The sequence below is a fragment of the Mauremys reevesii genome, linkage group 9, assembly GCF_016161935.1.
Source record: "Mauremys reevesii isolate NIE-2019 linkage group 9, ASM1616193v1, whole genome shotgun sequence".
NCBI lineage: Eukaryota > Metazoa > Chordata > Testudines > Geoemydidae > Mauremys > Mauremys reevesii.
In genome coordinates this window covers 81,048,616-81,065,735 of record NC_052631.1, presented here as the reverse complement: position 1 = coordinate 81,065,735, position 17,120 = coordinate 81,048,616, and the positions used below count along the sequence as shown (strand labels likewise).

The following is a 17,120-nucleotide window of genomic DNA, read 5'->3' as shown; positions in this document are numbered from 1 at the left end:
GGGGTGAGGGCTCCAGCTGGGGGTGTGGGCTCTGGGGTGGGGCTGGGGATGAGGGGTTTGGGGTGCAGGAGGGGAATCTGGGCTGGAGGAGGGTCTGGCTTATGGGAGGGGCTGTGGGGTCCTGGCAGCGCTTACTGCAGCTCTCAGGAAGCAGCCCCCAGATCCTTGTGGCCCCTAGGTGCATGGGCGCCCAGGGAGGCTCTGCGTGCTGTCCTCGTGCCTGCAGGCACTGTCTCCGCAGCTCCCATTGGTCGCATGTCTTGGCCAATGAGAGCAGTGGCGCTGGCACTCGGGGTGGGGACAGCGCATGCAGCCTCCCTGGCTGCCCATATGCCTAGGGGCTGCAGGGACCCGGCGGCCGCTTCTGGGAGCCGTGCAGAGGCAGGACAGACAGGAAGCCTGCCTTAGTCTCAGGCCCCTGCTGCGCCACTGACCAGACTTTTAAAAGCCTGATTGGTGGTGCCGACCGGAGCCACCAGGGTTCCTTTTTGACTGGGCATTCTGGTAGAAAACCAAATGCCTGGAAACCTAGGTGGGGATGGGAAATGAGTGGTTTGGGGAGCAGGCTGTCCCGGAGCTGTGGCAGAGAGAGAGAGGAGACTCTCCCCAGTCCTCTCCCTACCACGGCAGCCCCGGGGCTGGGGCCGGGGGAGAGGCCCCTCTCCCTGCCGCAGCCCTACAAACCCTCTACCTCTCTCCTCTCCAGTCCAGGCCCCTGTGGCTGTGCAGCTTAGAGGGAACTTAGACAGGGGTTCCCCGTGAAGGCTTCAACTTCAGACCTGGGTGGTGGGGCTCAGGGCCCTGGGCTTCAGCCCCATGTGTTGGGGCTTTGGCTTTCTGCCCCTGGTCCCAGCAAGTCTAATGCCGGCCTTGCTTGGCAGCCCCCCTGAAACCTGCTCGCGGCCCCCGGGTTGAGAACAATTGTTCTACAGTAATGACAGGGCTGGATTATCTTCTCACAGTTACACTGGTGTAAATCAGATGTGAGTAATCAATGAAGTTGCACCACTCTAAGGCTAGTGTGAGGAGAACTGGACCCAGAGACCAGTATCACATCCTCACCTTGTACTTGTAGTTTTTCTAGGCTATGATAATTACGTCTCTCCTCTGAAAGTATATACTCAGCGTTTGCTTACCACACTTTACTGCCTATTTCTGTCTTTTCATATTTGTATTATTAAAACTAGTGTTCCAGGTGTGGTGTCTCCAAAGCAATCTAACCTGGCAATATAACCTCTGTTGACCTGCAAGAGACACAGCTCTATATAGACAATCCCAGAAGTGAATTGGTTTGGCTACAGAATTACCTATGAACTCATATCAGCTTTGCTTCCCACTATTAACCTGACATCCATCTCTTAATCTCTGCTGTTCGGAAAACAAATTGTCCCTAGTTTCTCTCTGCCATGTGGTATTCACCCTTTCCCCATATGTATCATTAACACTTCCATATTATGTGTGGCCTGACGGCGGATGATTAAGGCTTTTTTGAAAATATTCAGTAACATCTTCTCCTGCAAACTGTAATTTGTTCATTTCTAAACCATAAACCCAGTTGTGCAACCTTGCCAAGGCAAAATTCCTAGTAAAGGCAAGATGAGCATTGCTGGTTGAAACACTGCAGGATTAGGGCCATTCAGAGCAATTGACATCCTCTGTACAAATTCACCAATCAAAATCTCAAACATCTATGATTATCATCCCTTAATTGTTTTGTATTTAATTACTAAATAGCACATAAGTCTGACTACATCCAAGCATACCTTCATAGCAAGAGAACAACTAGATCTGCATTCATACATACAGGAACTGATCCAGCAAAGCACTTAAGCATGTGCTTAATTGTCAGCATATGAGAAGTCCCACTAAAGGGACAGCCAATCCCCCTACCTATATTTATATCAATTCTCACCTGCAGAGACCCAGCTCAAAGCGGGAAAAGCAGTTTTAGTCAGTGGGATTACTCATGTGCTTAAGTGCTTTGATGGATTAGGGCCATAGCTACTACAGTGATGTTAGTTATAAATGTCAAACGATGACAGATGCACTCTCTGGTTGATGTTAACAAATGAGGATACAGCAAACACTACAGGTGAACACGTACGTGAGGTCAGACCAAAGCAAGAACTGCAAACAAGGTTACATGTGGGACAGATAAGACTGTCCATGAGCATTGCAGGTTGTTGTATCCTTACTTTGCACTGTTACATTTTTCACATAAAGGTGTTAATGTGCCGTGTTTCAAAGCAGTTAACAGCTACATGACAAATCTGCTGCCACCTTGCTCTGTCAAGAGCTGTTGCTTCCCAGTTGCTGGTGTCAAGCTGACATGCCTTCAAGCCTGACTTGTGGTCTTTGTATCGTTTGTACTGGCCACCATGAGAACAGGTGCCTGATCATAAAATATGGCATTGGGTATTCTTAAGTTGAACACACAAATGTGATGCCCAGACCAATGCAGCTGAGCTTTTATGAGCATGCTTTGAATGTCAGAAAGCCAACAACAATGAAGGATTTTGACACTGGGAATCTTGTCCCACCATATGACCCTGCAAACAAACCAAAGAGCACATATGGAACTGATCAACTGTCCTAATGTGGCAGTGATACATGATCCATGTCTCACAAACATATAGAAGCCTGCCCGATAGTGCTTATTTTGACAGCCTAAGCTAAATGTCTATCGTTCCGTAGGCAGTGTGACAGCATTCCAAACGCAGAGCTGGCCTTGGCTATGTGATAGCATCATCCATTGTGGCAAGTATCGTAGACAGACAGGTTTGATGAGCCAAGGTTTAGTTTTTAAGAGTTCATTTAAGTATTAAATTATAAAATAAACTGTTAATGATGTTCATGCAGACCCATAAATATCGTACTCATACACAAATTCAGTTATAATATTTTAATGGATAATTTTGCAAGAACCTTAAAGTTCTTAAAGGATAGGATTTTCAAAAGCATTCAGTATTGGTCTGACTTTACTTCCATCGCAAACAAGGGCAAAACTCCAGTTAACTCCAATGGGAGCAGAGTGGGGACAGTTCTGTGTGCTTTTAGAAACTCAACCAAGCACAAACATTGATGGTTAATTACATGAAGAAAACAAACAAAGAAGGTCAAGGGGCTTTTTTCTTTGAACCTTTTTGATATAGGGTGGAGTTGCTAGTCTGCAGTGTTGTGTTTCTCCCTGTTCACTTTGCATTAACATTTACATTTATGAAGTGTAACGATAGTTCCCGGCTGCCCTGCTATTTCATACCCCAAATGTTTCCATCAAACAGAAGAATGTTTTTATTTTCATTAAAAAGTCCCAGGGCCTCTTATGCTGAAACACAGGATGTCTGCCCAGCACCAGTCCACATTCTATTATACCATCAGGTTCCTGAGCACTAAAGTAATGACCCCACAAAATCAAGTATTGAAGAAAAAGAATTGCCCTTTTAGCTAATAATCACAGACAGCAGCAGGAATTAATGAAGAAATGGATATTAAAAATAGCTAAGGGCAACAGCTCCATGAATAGGGAGGTATGCTTCCTTGCAGTCTTATCAGTAAACATATAAATAGAAAGGGAAGGAACAATGTCCCCCAGGCCACGGCATAGAGAAACATGACTGTCTTGGTTGCAGGGCCGGTGCAACCATTTAGGCAACCAGGGCGCTGGCATTTGGGGGGCACCATTTTCTTCGGCAGCGACTGCGGAGGCTGGATCTTTGGCCGCCCCGGTCGCCGCCGGCATTTAGGCGGAGGGAGCTGGGGCAGGGGAGCGCGGGGAGGGCTGCCTGCAGCAAGTGGGGGGGGGAGCGGCATGCAGGGGAACTCCCCGCCCCAGCTCACCCCTGCCCCACCTCCTCCCCAAGCACGCTGTGGCCGCTTCACTTCTCCCTCCTCCCAGGCTTGGCGGCGCCCAAGCGGATTCGCGTCATGAGGCGGGAGAAGTGAAGTGGCCATGGCATGCTCAGGGTACTCATGTGCGGAGCAGGGGTGAGCTGGGGTGGGGGGGTGGCTCAGGGCAGAGGATGGGGAGCTGCCACGGAGGGGGTGCAAGTTGGAAGTTTCGCCTAGGGCGCGAAACATCCTTGCACCAGCCCTGCCTGGTTGGCTTCTCCCCGCAGAGTACCTTGGGAAGCGAATATAAAATGTTCATCCACAGTACAGTAGCTGATCAAACAAACAAGAAGCAGCTCTGCATAAGCTCAGAAGTTTGTCTCTCATCAACAGAAGCTAGTCCAATAAAGGATATTGCCTCATCCACCTTGTCTTGAAGTTCATCAATATGCGATCTGAGGCCAGTGTTCCTCCTCTGAACGCAGATGTGATTATTTCTGTGAATTTATGAAAATACAAATTAATAATAATGCCCAGGAGCTCCAGTCATGGACCTAGACCCCACTGTGCTAGGTGCTGTAAAACCACAGAATGAAAAATTGGTCCCTGCCCCAAAGAACTTACACTTAGATTGTAAGACAAGAGACAACAGTTGGACACTGACAGAATGATGGGTGAGTACACAGAAACAGTGACACAATATTGGTCAGCATGATAGGCAGTGGGCTCTGCACACCAGCAGCTTAACTATTGCTAAGTTGGTTTTTTTAGGCATCATGGCAAAGAGAAGTTTTAAGGAGGGATTTGAAGGCGAGTTAGTTTTGCAGATGTTTATAGGGAGCTCTTCTCAAGTGTAAGGAGCAGCATGAGAGAAAGCACAGAGGTGCTCGTTTGAAAATTTAACATGTGGGCGATGGATCAACCCGTGGTGCCAGCCTCCGAGGTGGGCATCGACCTTTACATTCCACCCCCTTCCCCCAAGTCCCTGCCCCTGCCCTGCCTTTTCTCCACCTCCTCCCCTGAGCGCACCGCATCCCTGCTCCTTCCCCGCCCTCCCAGGAAGTTCTAAGTGCCACCAAACAGCTGTTAGGTGGCAGGGGTGCGGGAAGTGCTGGGAGAGAGGGGGAGGAGCGGGGATATGGAGCACTGGGGGTGGGGGAAGAGGAGGAAGGAGCGGGGGGGAGCTTGGCTGTCAGTGGGTGCAGAGCACCCACTAATTTTCCCCAATGGCTGCTCCAGTCCTGGAGCACCCATGAAGTCAGCACCTATGCTTTGCAGCAGCACTCTGAATGGATGTCAGTGAGGACAGCAAGCATTTGTCCAGATCAGAGAAAAGGATGTTGCACTAATCAAGATGATGAAAACCTGGACAAGACTTCTAGCTCACCGTTAAATGCTAAGCCCTGAAAATCAAAACAAGTTGCTACAGGCAGAGTTCTCTTTGATGTTTTAAAGTGGTACCACCACAAGGGCTAGGGTCAAATTGTAACGGACCTAAAAATGCACGTTCGTATTTTTAGAATGTCTCCATTTCCAACTGGCCCATGGAACTGAAAAAAAAATCTCTCAACCTTCCTCTAAAATTAGAGCAGCAATAGTGTCAGAGATTCATGCCGCATACAGATGAAACAAGTCAATAAACTTTGGCCTCTACCTGAGAAATATTTGGCCAAGCTTGTTATTTTAGGTGAAGACAGTGAAAACTGCTTGGGTTGGTAGGGAGAGATTTCAGATGGAGAAGGGGATAGAGAAGTGATGTCTGATATGATCAGAAAGAGAGAACAATGGAGAGGTCTGGATAAAAGAAGCTGATGGATGAGAGAAGATTGCAGATACCCAGAGCGTTGTGTGATTAAACTGTGATTCAGCTATCAGGCCCTGCTATGCCAGCTGTCCATATAGCAGGGAGGAACCAATAGCTCTGGGTAGAACCAGGAGTAGGGCCAGCTTCTACCATGTAGTCCTGTCAACATACTTCATTCCTAACCTACAACAAGTCCTAAGCCACCTAAGAACAGGGAGACTGCTAATCATACTGGGCTCTGTGATATGCATAAAGGGGATCTGACTACAACCAGCAAATTAATTTCTGACAGTCTGGGATTTAATTACTACTAATAAACTTTTGTATATAGTAACATAGGTAAGTGTGGTTCTCTACAGAAGAAATGATGGCATGACATCAAATTCTCAGCCCTAAGCCATAAAGGGGCAGCCAAAGATTCCCTCTGATACAGCAAATTAGAAACTTGGCACCTATGTCCCAGGCCCTCCACTCCCGTAAGGACAGCCCTAGATATAGGGGTCATGGTCCTATGAGACCACTAGAGCTGGTATGATTTAAAACTGTCCTTTGCTGCTGTAAGTTACACCAGGAGCTATTTTGCCTCCCCAACAGCCTGGGAGGAGAGACATGGAAAAGTGGATTTAAACTGAGAATCTAAGGATTGGAGGGAGCAGAAGTATGTCTTATTCCTCAGCTGCACAGAGTGTAAACTCAGATCACTTGAAGACTGAGTCCATGGCCCTTGCCTAGAAGGACTTACTATCTAAACTGGAGACATGGGTTTAGTCTAAATTGAAAGCTCCCAAGAGGCAAAAGGCTAATGCACTCACCCATTCCATCACTTAGCCCCGTCCCCACTACAAGGACAGCAATCTATAGAATATGTTTCCAGGACTCTGACACCTAGAACGTCTGAGTCAATGTGAAATGATGGAAACAGCTACAAGCATGGTTGAGCGCAGCTTTTGTTTAGAATATCATCAGATTCAAACATCCCTGGATCTGTGGTCTGTTACAATCCACTTTTTAAGTTCAGACTTTTTTTGCTTTTTTAAATACACACAACTTTTCAAATGACCCCAGTGTGACAGCACGGGCTTTCGCCTAGTAGTAATAATAATAATACATTTGTTTTTCCTTGGATAGTGACCACAGTGTTCTTGTTGCTTTCCAGACAGAACAGGCCACCATCCTTGCCTTGAAATCTGGCACATTTATTCTGGCATTAGCTTTTATGGAAGATGAAATTCATAGAGAAACCAGTGTGATTTGCATATATCCATAGAGATTCAGGGACCTGCAGTTTCTTTCCAGATATTTCAGCCCAAATGTGACTCTGCAAATGATCATGTCACAAATGATTTCCTGCCAAGAATTATGTAACAAGCCCTGAGTTCTGCAGTTTCTGTCATTTTAATAGCTCAGACATATGGCAACTGTTTCTGAGCTCCTGTCCTATCCACTCATATCCAGTTGTCCCTAGGAGTTCTGATAGTGTTATTCCATAATTTAACTGTAATAGCAGAGGACGTGTCGTAAGTGGTATTACTTAGACTTCTGGTGCTGGAAGTTTGTTAAGATTTCAGGGTGCTTGTTAACACAGTTGGAATTGTACAATATTTTTGTTACCACCAAGACAGTAACCACAGTGTTATAATTTCTCATTTCATCGGATTAAAAACAACCCAACCATTAACATCTGTTGGGGTATGCTCTAGCTGTGCATGCAAGCATCCAACTCCCACTGAAATAAATGAGAGCGACATATGCACATCTGAAGCATTTTATGGCCCACTGCATTTAGCTGAAGACTCCGCTTGGCAGGTAGTATTTTAAATTAAGGCTATGGCTTGCTCTACACTACATAGTTATACCAAAGTAAGTATGTGAAAAATCCATACCCCGAGCGACGTAGTTATACTGACCTTACTCCCCCCGCCCCCCGTGTAGACAGTACTATGTCAGCAGGAGATCCTCTCATGGAGATGGAGTTATTAAGCCCACAGCAGAGCTCTCTCCCATCAACTTAGAACATCTTCACCAGATGGCTGCAGCTGCACCAGCACAGATGTAAATTTGTAGCACAGACCTGCCCTAAGTGAGTGGTTCAGATGGGAAAATGAAGCAGTCACATTCAAGTTTGCTGAATCCAACCCAAAGATTTCAAGAGAGAAGGATCAGCACCAGGCTGACCAGACAGCAAGTGTGAAAAAAATCAGGACAGAGGGTGGGTGGGTGGGGTAATAGGATCCTATAAGAAAAAGCCCCAAAATATCGGGACTGTCCCTATAAAATTGGGACATCTGGTCACCCTATCAGCACCTCATGCACCATTCCTGGAGCACAGAATGGAAGAGGCTGCCCACTTCTCCACCTGAGAGAGGTACATAAACTATTGATCTGTATGGAAAAAGGGTCATGTGAATTATCTATGCCATCCCCTAACACTAGAACAATAGGGCAGAGCTTGGTGAAGTTTAAATGCACCACATTTCAGATGTGTAATTAACAGGTGGAACTCACTGTCACAGGGTATTACTGAGAAGAATACCTGCATAAGATTCAGAAATGGGTTAGGTATCCATATAACTCATCTGTTGTATCACTGGAAAGAACATTTTCAATAGCTCAGCCATCAGTTGGATTTAGCATTTCTTGTCAAAAAAAAAATCCTTCCCCCAAACGATCCCAACATCATTTACAAACACAGAAATCATTTGCTTTACCCACTGTTGAAATGCAGCCACCTCCAGGGTGAAACACAACCCTTTGACAGAGCACAGCAACACTTCAAAGCAGGTAATGACAAAACAAAGATTACCACATCCTACTAAACCTGCAGGGCAGGATTTAGGGAGGCAGAATGCAATTACTGGAAGTGGAATTTTAATTTTGTAAAGACTTTGGAATTCACACCCTCAACCATGGGGGTAAAAAAACCAACCACCACTGACCGGCTCATGAAAGTTGTCAGGGGCTTGATTTTACAGCTCAGACAAGAGTCTTCCAGTAAACATCTTGCAACAGATGATTTAACTGCAGTGATTTAAAAGCCAGTGATGCTTTTCTAACATACAATCCTTGTGGCTGTTGTTGAGATCTAGTAGCCAACCACCTATAAAGTATTTGAAGCATGTAAAATCCAAGGATGGACAGAGCCAAGGAGCCTCCTCTTATACAGGCGCGGGGCTCTACGAGTGACTGCTTCGGAGTCTGGGGAATGAAAGCCTTTGGTAAGGTTAGGCTCCACACCAAAGGTCATAGGTCTGGGTTGAAACCAAGCTGAAGAGCTTTCTGTTTTTCCCCCGCCCCCAATTCTTATGTGAATTTCCATTTCTTCTGGTTTATTAAGATGATCCCTTGAGGCAAAGAACTTGCTGACAGTGAGTATCTTTTCCCATTGAATCAATCCACCAGTTTACAATCAGGGATCATTTAGGGCAGTGTTTCTTAACCATTTTTTATACCAGGGACCGGCTTGCTGCCTTCCTAAACTGTGTCAGGGAGATTTCAGGGACCGGCACTGGTCCATGGACCAGTCGTTGAGAAACACTGGTTTAGACTAGTCTGAGGACAGGTATAACCAGAAGGCACAGGATGAAATTCAGCATCACACCAGCAGAAATATTCAGTATACTATATGGAGCCAGCCTTCACTGGCTCATCTGGGCTGGAAGATGGTGGTAGAGTAGATATAAAATAGTAGATTAGAAATTTCTACCTCTCATTCCTTTGGTTATGATGTAGTCAGATTGAGGGCCAGATGCTGATAATTAAGTCAATGCTACTCTACATGACTCAAAGTAGGAATATTCACGGAGTAAGGTACAACTCAGAGTGAGTAAGGGGATGAGAACATGGCTACTGATTTCTCCCACAGGTTCCTTGTGACATCACAATGCCTTGCAGGCTTCCTCTTTGAATAGGCAGCCCCCATATTTCCTCGTTTGACATTTTAATAAAAGGCAAAACAGGCAAAGATCAAGTGAGCTGTATGGAGAGGGGAGGCCCAGATCCAATTAATCCGGCATTAATAAACTGCAAGTACCTCCCTAATATGGACGTTTATCAAGCATAGGATATAAATATAGGATAACAGATGGTCTCACAAAAAGTAGTGAAGAGTAATTCACTCAAGGGCTCTGATGACACAAAGAAGCAAGGACATATCTTATAATGAGTCTTAGGAGATGTCACTCAGTTCATAGACACTCATGGACATTTGAAATAATGCCAATAGCTAGATAGCGTTTGGAGATTCTTCTTGCCCCTGCCAAATACATTATAGATGGAGCTGATAGGCAACCTGAATAATAGGCAATACTAATACTTGCCACTAGAAGAATTTGTTTTCAGTTGCTTAGAACTTTGCCAAATTTTAACCATTTGGGCTGAAATTTTCCATGTCAGGTGCCTGCTTTAGGCTGAAATTGTTGGAAAAATCTCTCAGAAAATCATTCAGCTATTTCCAAGAAAAAGACTAAGAAATGTGCATAATTTTGTCCATATTAAAAAATTCGAGTGACTTTTTCTTTGAAAAGCTTAAGGACTTAAAAAAATTGGTAGGGGTTGGCTTTTGTGACAGTTTGCCACCCTTGTGAAAATCCACCTAAATCTGGCCAAGTTATAAAAACTGAAAAATTTCAGTAGAAACATCCTTGATGTTCATAGGTAAAATCTCAGAAGATGCTGTCCACACGGAGCATACTCGAGCCTCGCACAGTCTGGCTGGCATTAGGAGCTGTGAATCACCCATCCCCACAGAGCGACTGAGTATGCCCCAGCCCTGGGCTGCAGAAGAAAAGCCAGACATTCTCTGTAAGGTCTGCTCTGGGCCAGGGAAGGGTTGGGCACTACACCTGAGAAAAGGCAGTCTGTCTTTCCTGTGCTTTCCATGACCCCTGTGCTGGCATCCAGGTAGTATGGAGGAGGAAGCCATGTGATTTCAGTGCAGAGGGGACACATGCTAGACCAGGGGGAGGGAAAGGAGTAGATTGGGACTGGAGTGGAAGAGAAACTGTGACTTGGACTAATTGGGCATGGAGATTGGGGCTGGCTTGGTAAGGAGGCTGAGACAGGGAGTCTGTGGGAAAGGGAGTCTGGGATTAGTTCGGCAGGGAGCCTTGGACTGGGAACCAAAGCGGGGGCAAGAGTAGGACTGGGAGCTGATGAGGGGAACAGAAGGGGACTTGGTGCCAATTGGCTAGGGGGAACACGGAGATCAATGAGGAGGTGCTGGGATCAGGGAAGACTGATACTGACTGGAGAAGGACACAGGGGCTAGGTAGGTAGTACTAAGTAGGAGGGGCAAAAGGGAGACAGATCTGACATGGTGGGTCCCTGTGGCAAAAACAGTATGTGATCATGTAAATCAAAGGACTTCATCTTACTACATACACACCAGGAGGCCAAACTGAGGTTGCATAGGCAATATTGATGTGTGGGTGTGTGTGTGTGTGTTATCACAGATATGCCAACAGGGGAAAAAAGATTGATCTCATCACAGTTGCAGAGCAAGAAAAATGTGACTTTTAAAAGTATTAGAAGCCCCAAGACAAGATTTATGGAATTTCATCCAAACCAAGATTGAAATAGAAAAATCAGGTACTCTGGCCAGACCACACAGCTCTGACAATGCACCACATGCCTGACTTGCAGCATCCCCTGTTATTACAGGCTCTGCACCCCACACTCCTTGGCCAAATGTGCTTCAGTCTTGACCTGCAGCCTCCCTGCTGTTAGTCTTGTGCCCCATCACCTACTTCTGCAAGTACATCTCATTCTTGATCTAGAGCTCTAACTGCTATTCCAGTCCTGGACCTTCATTGCCCATCCATTTCTGATCTACTGCAGAAAGTCTCTTGAGGTCACATACGCTCAGGAGATATCTGCTGCCTGTCTGATTCCAACCTGCTTGGAAATAACATTGCCTTAGAACAACAACTGCCTCTTTTACAGCATTTCTGCTTCAGTTTTGACTGAGAAATTGACAACCATAAAGAGAAACAAAACAACAACAACAACAAAAATCAAACTCAATAGTTTGGGGGTCAGTTCTAGGGAACACTTGCATTACAACAGATACTTAGAAAGCACTGTACCATATCAGAAACATCCCAAGGCACTGGAACTCTTTGAAAGGGATTATATCTGAGCTCATCTCAAAGCAATTTGCAGAAAGTAGAGGTACCATCCATTTAAAAGCAATTACTAAGCATCCTCTCCTCTGTGTGAGTGGTAAAGAATTCCAAAGACGAGGGGCAAAGCTAAGCAGTTCTGTGGGCAGAGATAACTGAGAAATAAGTCACGAGAGCCTCTATACTGGGTTAATAAACATGCGTATACCTTGCCAGAGACTTCACAGTGGATATTTTCTTGTCAATAACTCAACAAAGTATAGATACCTATAAATGCTGTTATTGGTCAAGAAATCATTCAGCCCCTTTAAAAATCCAGCCATTGTATTTGACCCTATGATCTCCTGTGGTACTGAGTCCCAATGGATTGGTACAAGTTGTGAATTTGCGACATTGTAATGCAAAGTTTTGACCTAGCAGAACACTGCAGAACAGTGCCAGATCTTAACAGGAGGTCCTGGTTATTTTCTCAGCCAATGACATAACAACCCCAGAGTCACATTTTTCATTCTGTTACTGCTTTGGGGGGGGGGGTGCAGGGCGGGAGGGGGAAGAGGAGGACACTTACTAGCTTTTCTGTATTTCTGCACAGCTTGACAAACTGATAGCACAGGTAGCAGATAAAGTTTGACATGGTTAATAACAGCTAAACCAGGCCAGGAACCAGAAACATGCTCCTACCAATTTTTTTTGAAGTGTGATCCAACTTTCACAACAAAAATCAAATTTTAAAAATCCCTCATTATTCAGAAAGCTTCTCATCCACACAAATCTTTTTCTATGTCCTCCAGACCTTTCTCTGTCTGTTTAGCATACTATCACTTCCTTCTATTGCAGCAGTTTCAGATATTCAGAATTTGCTTTAAGAACATGCACATTAGTACTCGTTGAGGCAAATCTATTCATCACTGAATTAAAAAGACATACCATTGTTTGCATGCTTTGAAGGACTGACTTCTGAAAGATGCTCCAAAGTGATTCAGAAAGAGGACTGATATTCAATTGTGAAGACACTCTGTACTAGCATCTGAGCAGGTATTAGCAGCCAAGGATGAAAATGATAATACTATTTTGTGCTAAAAGCAGCTTTTACCTAAGGATCTCAAAGTGGTTTGGGAATATTAACTAATAAAACGGAGAGATTAGTTTGAACGAAAATGACAGCTCCAACTCTTTGCTGAGTTTTGGAAAGTTACCTATCTGACTCAAGGCAGTCTTGCTTAGGGTGACCAGACAGCAACGGGGGGGAGGGGGGAAGAGGGTAATAGGAGCCTATATAAGAAAAAGACCCAAAAATTGGGGCTATCCTTATAAAATCGGGACATCTGATCACCCCAGTCTTGCTTGGGATCATCTATAACTAAACCTCACAGCACCATGAAAAGTAGAATGTACATGCAAATCTGAAATGCTGCATTGGCTGGGTGCCCATGACACATTTTTGGCAGCTGTTCCCCTCATGGAGATGGGTTTTTTTAGAGCTGCGGCAGCGCTTTAACGTCGCCAGTAAAGATGTGCCCCTTAGATTGTCATCTCCAGGGGGAAGGGATTTTCTGTATCTTGGACAGCACCATCCAAACTGCTGGGATTCAGTATAAATTGTAAATATCCTTCCACAACATTAATTCCTTATCATTTTAAAGAAAAGGAGAGAAAATAGCATGTGTGAACTAATAATAAAAGGAAAAGCCTAGGGGGAAAGAGGTCAGCTCCCTGCAGGAGATTCTTTCTGCTCCCACACCCAATACCTTACCCCCATCACTCTGTAAAACGTGAAAAGAGTCCATCACAGACATGTAGCTGGAGGTCTCTAAGAAGATGCTTTACTATCTTAGCAGAGAAATAGAAGCTGGATCCACACCAGGATGTAGATTCATAGCTCCAGTGCGGACAATGAGGTTCAGTATGAGGTGAAGGGCTGTGCTATTAGTCTACATGACAAGATTTCCTATTTGTTTTGCAGCACCAGTGTGGCTACACTAGGGTGACCAGGTGTCCGGTTTTCGACCGGAACACCTGGTCAAAAAAGGACCCTGGTGGCTCCAGTCAGCACCACCGACCGGGCCGTTAAAAGTCCAGTTGGCAGTGCTAAGCCAGGCTAGTCCCTACCTGCACTCCAGCTCATAGGCCGGGGAAGGGGGAGGATGACAACAAGGGTCTATGAGCGCTGCCCCCACCCTGAGCACTGCGGTTCCCGGCCAATGGGAGCTTTGGGGGCAATGACTGCAGGCGAGAGCAGCGTGCAGAGCCACCTGCCGTGCTCCCCCTAGGACCTAGACCTGCTGGCTGCTTCTGGGGTGCAACACGGAGTCGGGACAGGCAGGAAGCCTGCCTTAGCTCCCCCATTGTGCCACTGACTGGGAGCCACCTGAGGTAAGCCCGTGCCCCAACCCCAAGCCCCGCCCTGAGCCCCCCAAAACCCAAAGCTCCCTCCTGCATCCCAAACCTCTCATCTCTGGCCCCACCCCAGAGCCTGCACCCCCAGATGGAGCCTGCACCCCAACCCCCTGCACCAGCCCAGAGCCCCCTCACACACCCTAAACCCCTCCTTTCTGGCCCCACCCCCAGTTAGAGACCTGACCCCCTCTCACACCCCAACCCCTGCTCCAGCCCAGTGAAAGTGAGTGAGGGTGGCGGAGAGTGAGCCACCGAGGGAGGTGGAATGTAGTGAGCAGGGGACAGGGCCTCAAGGAAGAGGTGGGGCTAGGGTGTTCAGTTAGAAAGCTGGCAACCCTAAGCTACACTGCTGTTAGCGATAGCCCAGCTGCTCCCTTCTGATGGGACTTAATGATCCTCTGGTGCTTTTATAAAAGATACCCCACTATATGACCAAGAGTCCTCTCTCAGTGAAGCCAGTCTGAATAGTCTAGACAGTGTGTGGGAGTTATTATGAAGTCCTTACACAGCCACTATTGCACTAAAATAAATTCCCCCCACTCTAAGGTTATGTCTAAACTACAAAATTAGGTCGAATTTATAGTTGTTTTTTTAGAAATTGTTTTTATACAGTCGATTGTGTATCTCCCCACACAAAATGCTCTAAGTGCATTAAGGTGGCAGACTGCGTTCACAGTACCGAGACTAGTGTTGACTTCCAGAGCATTGCATTGTGGGTAGCTATCCCACAGTCTCCGCTGCCCATTAGAATTTTGGGTTGAGATCCCATTGCCTGATGGAGCAAAAACAGTGTCGTGGGTGGTTCTGGGTACATGTCGTCAGGCCTCCCCTCTCCCTCCCTCCCTCCCTCTGTGAAAGCAAGGGCAGAAAATCGTTTCACGCCTTTTTTCCTGGGTTACCTGAGCAGATACCATACCACAGCAAGCATGGAGCCTGCTCAGCTCACCGTACGTCTCCTGGGTGCTGGCAGATGTGGGACTGCATTGCTACACAGCAGCAGCTCATTGCCTTTTGGCAGCAGACGGTGCATTACGATTGGTAGCCATCGTCGTCGTATTCCTGGGTGCTCTTTTAGCCGACCTCGGTGAGGTCGGTCAGGGGCACCTGGGCAGACATAGGAGTGACTCAGCCAGGTCATTCCCATCTTCTGCCGAGCACCCAGGAGATGATGATGGCTAGCAGTCGTACTGCACCGTCTGTTGCCAGCCTAAGATGTAAAAGATAGATGGAGTGGATCAAAACAAGAAATTGACCCAATTTGTTTTGTGAAATTAACGGCCTGCTAAACCCAGGGTTTTGAGTTCAAATATAGAAATAGGCTCAGGGGACACCTGGGCTTCTTCAAGAAGGGAACAAAATGTGTTTTTGAAAAGACTAAGGGTGGAGTTAGAGCTTTGCAGAAGAAAACCCTGGAAGCCTGAGCTCTGGCTAAATAACTTGTTTACAATTACAAGTCTAAAAAACAAAAGCTTCTAAGCAAGAGATTCCCCCCACCACCACCCTCAGAGACCCTCAACCAGCCCTCCCCTCCTTATAGAGGAGAGCAGCAACCTCTTTGGCTCCTCTTGGAGCCAGGCTTTATACCCCCCTCAGTCCCATAATGCTTTGCAGTTGTGAGAGTGTGGGGGGCACCCTCTAAATTAAGGATTTGCCCCTTTACTCTCCACACTGTCAGCTTTCCCTTCACAGCAGACAATTTGTAAAAAGTAAACAAAAACAAATTTGTGGCACTATGGCTGAGTTACCGACTCCCCTCCCCTCTGCCCAGCAAACATGCGCCTGCTGCTTACCTTTGGAAGCAGGCTTTTAAAGCCAGCTAGCTTCTAAGGGAAGCCCTAGAAGAGAAATCTGTAAATGGAGGAGTGAGTCAACCAGAGACCATCTTATTGCAAGGCCCCATTAGTGGTTCAGAGCTGCTCCAAGTGATATGGATTACCCAAGACAGAAAACGTCTTTTCTTGCTAGGGGACAATGGAGAAGTGAATTTCCTCCAATAGCATCTCTCAGTTCCCAGTTTTTCCTCTTCAACTTGACATTTTTCCCTAAGGAAAGAATTTAAAAGTGTCTCAATCCTCCTCTCATCAATTTTGCTGTCTGTGGGGGTTTCCTGAGCTACCCTAAATCCTGCTAGGAAGGAGCCCCTGTCCACTCATGTCCAGGGCACTGGTTCCTGGGGAGGGGAACAGGAGCTCCATCGATGGGCTAAAATACAAGGGAAAAGCCCTCTTGTCCCTAGTTCTTAATTCCTTCATCCTGAAAATCTCCTGTAGACTCCTCTGAAAGCATAGTCATCTCACAGAAATCAGACAAGATGGGGCAAGGTGTTGGGCTAGATGACCTTTTCTTATAAGCCTTATGCAGGAATTACTGAGTGAAATATTATGGCCTGTGTTATGCAGGAGATGAGACAAGATGGTCATAGTGATCCCCTTTAGCCTTAAATCTATTAAGCTTTTCTTATGACTCAAATGTCTTTTGTTCTGCTGCTTTATGTGCCTGTAATGGCTACAATGAGAGGTGGTGTTCCCTGCTGATTAGGGCATAAGATTCAACACACAGATCTCTGGGTTCCAATTCAGCTCTTCCACTAACTTGCTGTGTGGTTACCCTTCATCTCCAAAGGGTGGGAAAGATGGCAAGGTAAGAGGAAGGATTGTCTTGTGACTGGGCACTAGCTTAGGACTTGTGAGACAAGTTAAATTCTCTGCTCTGCTACAGACTTCTGTGTGATTTGGGCAAGTCATTTAGTCTCTCTGAGCCTCAGTCCTCCATCTGTAAAATGGGGACATAGTGCAGACTCCGTGGGTGCTGCGGGACTGAAGCACCCATGGGGAAAAATTAGGTGTTCTGCACCCACCGGCAGCCACCCTCTCCTCCTTCCCTGAGTGGGCCGCATCCCCACTCCTCCTACTCCCAGCTTTTCCCGCCCACTGCCAAAAAGTGGTTTGGCAGCACTTACGCTTTTCCAGGAG

The 17,120-nt window shown here is 46.3% G+C and overlaps 2 long non-coding RNA genes across 3 annotated transcripts in view; both read right to left on the bottom strand.

The window, feature by feature from the left end:
* The window catches only part of LOC120372633, a 62,028-nt gene that overhangs the window by 35,460 nt on the left and 9,448 nt on the right, over positions 1–17,120 (bottom strand). The gene's annotated exons all lie outside the window — the stretch shown is intronic.
* Positions 4,114–9,476, bottom strand: LOC120372632. Its single transcript, XR_005585079.1, has 3 exons — positions 9,336–9,476; positions 7,540–7,708; positions 4,114–4,325 (listed from the first exon to the last, which is right to left on the bottom strand). It is a non-coding gene; the product is annotated as an uncharacterized LOC120372632 (long non-coding RNA).